Below are 3,826 nucleotides of genomic sequence, written 5' to 3' on the forward strand. Positions count from 1 at the left end.
GGTTTTGCATCATGTAAGCTTTTTTAGTGACCTTTAATGGGGAGAGAGACTAGATGCTGAGTTTAATCACGTAAGACCAGCTCAAGACAAACGGCGCAGTTTTGTTTCCTGTCTGAAAAGAAAAAAAAAATAACTCATGCACTAACAGGAACTGAACGCTGAACACTCCTTTGGTGCTAGATTTATTGGAGGATTTGACGACAAGAATTTGCTTGTAGTTTTCCACCTTCCCTGTGCTATTTTCTTAGCCAGTCATTTTGAATACTCCTTCCCCACCTTTATCCCCCAACCATTCCTGTTCTTAAGCCAAATAAAAAAAACATCACTGAAATAAAGACCCACGTTTCTGCTTTGACACACCATGACCACATTTTTATACTGTTACGTGGTGGGCTATTTTTTTTTCTATTTGTCAGTCTCTGTGGATAAAAGACTCCATCTTCCATAAAGAATTCCCACCAGAAATCTTTATAAGCCCTCAATCAGAGAGACACTCTGCCATCGCGCTGTGCAAAAGCTAATCTAATTAAGACAGGATCTGCTAAATTTAATAGCCTGCTATGAATTTTTACAGACATCTGGTAGCTGGAAGTTGGAACAGCTCTCACATATAAAATTCACATTGTCCAGATAACCAATATCAGGGTCAAATATTTTCTTTCTTTGGGGAACTTACATTGTTTTGGTAGGAATGCTATTTTCAAATCATGATATCCTATAGGTAAATGCACTGGAAAGAAGATTGAGGATTGAAACTTCAAATCTCAGCTTTCCTTCTGCACAGTAAAGACAAAGATGCTTCCATTGTCCGGTTTTATGGATAAATCTGAAAATGTACACACAGGGCTGGCTTCACGAGTGGTACCCAGCATTAGCAAGTCCTTGCCTGGTACAAGGCGCTGCTCTCCTGTCTTGAAATTCTTAATTTTTGAACAAGGACACCTGCATTTTTTATTTCCCACCAGAGCACACAAATTATATAGCCACTCCTGTGTATATAAAACTCTTTGCTTGATGCCTGTTCCATAGTAGACACAAAATAATTAGAATGTTCTCCTCCCCATCTACCTTCAACTTAAAATTATGAAATCCAAGCTAGTAGCTTTTCTTTTGCTTCTGAGCAGGACCTCTTGACTGATGGTCTTAACTAAGAACCCCTACTACCACCTCCACCAACCATGGTCATATCTATTTGTGTAAAACGAATGATTACAGTAATCTAAAAAAGTTAAATTGTATATATGCCTATATGGTTGTATGTGCAAAAATTGCCAATTATTACAAAAACTGACACTGATTATCTCTGAGGCAAAGAACTGTTACCAGAAATTGGGCTCTGGAAAGGGACATATTTTTTACTTCATTTGTCCTTCTTTTTGTCTTGTTTTGTTTTACCATATGTGTGTTCTGCCCTTGAAAAAATACAGCATAACCTAGTTTTGTTTGACTTAGATCCCAATAATCCTAACTACACAGATATATAAATATACATTCACTCTTAACCGTTGTTTGAAGAGGGAAATCTAAGTAAGGCACAGCTTCCTCAAAATCCAACCAATTGTCCCCAGTTCTAGAAGCATGAGTTACTTATTGAGGTTGGTGGAGATTTCCGCCACCCACCTTATGTTCCATGGTCCACCCCAGAGGGAAAGAGAAGAAAGGGGTGTCAGTGTTCTTTTGGTAGAAACATCACCCCACAAAATTTCCTGCACCTCAGAAAGCCTGTATATTCACGGGAAACTTTCCTGCCACCTGAAAACAAAGAGAAGCAGAGCAACCCATTAAAAATGCATGTTCTCGCAACGTTTTGCCCTGGGACAGCAGAAAACCATAGCATCTAATAGGCTTTGAAGTGAAAAGTGCAATTCCTGTGAAATGAGATTTTTCCAAAGTATCTGATGAAGCAGCTCCTTGCCCCCCAACCATGACCGAAGCATAGCATGAATGACCTTGGGCAATGACAAACAATATCACACCCCCAGCAATCAGCCTGGATAATTACCATATTTAATAATTAAGCATGTGGTCTAAATTTGTGTTCAGCATTTCTGCTGAATTCTGGGGGGCATCCACAGGTGACTTGTGTATGAGGGTTAGGTTGACTAGCCAGCTCTCAAAATTCGAGTGAAAGAAATCTTCCACTTCTTTTCATCCTAAGAGTTCCAGCCTCCCACAATGGAACCCAAGATAGCTACTAAGGAGAGAAACAAGATTCCTCCAGTATTGTTTTATTCCATTGCTCTGGGGCAGCTAGGTATTTAAAACAAACAAAAAACACATCAAAAAAGAGAGGGGCTACTTGCTCTGTTGTAGAAGAGTTACGCAGTCTTTTTGTTTGTTTGTTTGTTATGTATTTTCTGACTCTTCTGTCTGAAATATAGGATATTCAAATATAGGATATTCAGTTCTTTTACTACTCAATCTCTTGTTGCTTCTCTGCCATGGTCTGTGGGGGACCAGACACAATCTGTGTGCCCTAGAAAACACCTTTAGGAGGGTAAAGAAGACCTTGTCCAAGGATACACCAATGACAGTCAGTGGGTATTGGAAAATAAAGATACAAGCCAACCCTGGCTTCTCCCAGTCCTTCCCAGCTGTAGTCCCAGCACTTTTGCGATTCTGGTTTCCCAAAAAATCCCATCCAGGGCATAAACTATATGTGTTGTTGTAGCTGGCACATCCTGGAGTTAAGCTGAGCTCTCGTAAATGTGATTGTTTGTGTGTCTGGGTGACACCTGGCAACGTGGAACTATTTTATGCTTCACTTGGCTTAACATTTGCTTTTCCTCCCCAGCAATGCCTAGAACATAGAGGGACAGAATAGATATTTGTTAAAGCAATAAATCGAGAGGGAGATTGGTATCATTCTCTTGAGTGCTAAGAGGCCCAAGGTACTTTTAACTCTAAGCCCCACCTGTTTTAGCCTGCCCCTTACTCCTGCTTGTTAGAATAGAAGTGTTAACTACTTTCTTAGCTTCCTCATAAAGAGACACAGTTTAGTTGGTTTAGGCCAAGAGTCATAGCATTAACGGAGAAGAGCATGGACTCCAGAGCCCCAAATTTTCTGGAGTAGTATCCCTGAACACCACTTACTTGCTGTGTGACCTTGAACAAGATACTTAGCCTTTCTGTGCTTCAGTTTCCTCATCTGTAAAATGGACATAATACAAGTACCAGTATCATACAATTGCAGTAAGGATAAAGTAGTTAATATTTTAAAGTGCTTAGAATGATGCTAGTACATAACAAGTGCCATATAAATGTCTATGAAATAAATCAAATGCTATTTCTAAGAAAGGGTAATACTAATTCATAGATGGCAAATACAATTCAGCGTAAGAGTGAACTTATATTCATTGGCAGGAGATATCTGAAACCATGTGAGGAAGGAGTCCAAACCCACAATTGGGCTGAGGTGAAAAGTAGAACCTGGTGATTGATGAATGTCTGCCGTGGATTCTCACAGAGGAAATGGAAAGACATGTGCCCTGTGTCTGCTATTGCTGTTATGCATATGATTTTTGCAACCTAACATATTCCAAGAACCCAAGGAAATGGGTCAGAAGACTAGAAAGCTTGAAAAAATATTTTTTGAGAACACTTATGTGGCAGATATTATTCTAAGTGTCAAAATAAAACAATTAATAAGTCAGCCACTGCTTTCAAGATATTTACAGACCAGAAGGAGACATGGACTGGCAAATTCTCAGATAAATACTGTGTTCAGTGATGGAGTGTAAACATAGAACTTTGAGAGCGCAAAGAGGTGGCAACTAACATACTCCAGTGTGGGACAGAGACAAAAGAATCTTAGGGGGACCCCACT

This window comes from Symphalangus syndactylus, chromosome 2 (genome assembly GCF_028878055.3).
Source record: "Symphalangus syndactylus isolate Jambi chromosome 2, NHGRI_mSymSyn1-v2.1_pri, whole genome shotgun sequence".
Taxonomy (NCBI): Eukaryota; Metazoa; Chordata; class Mammalia; order Primates; family Hylobatidae; genus Symphalangus; species Symphalangus syndactylus.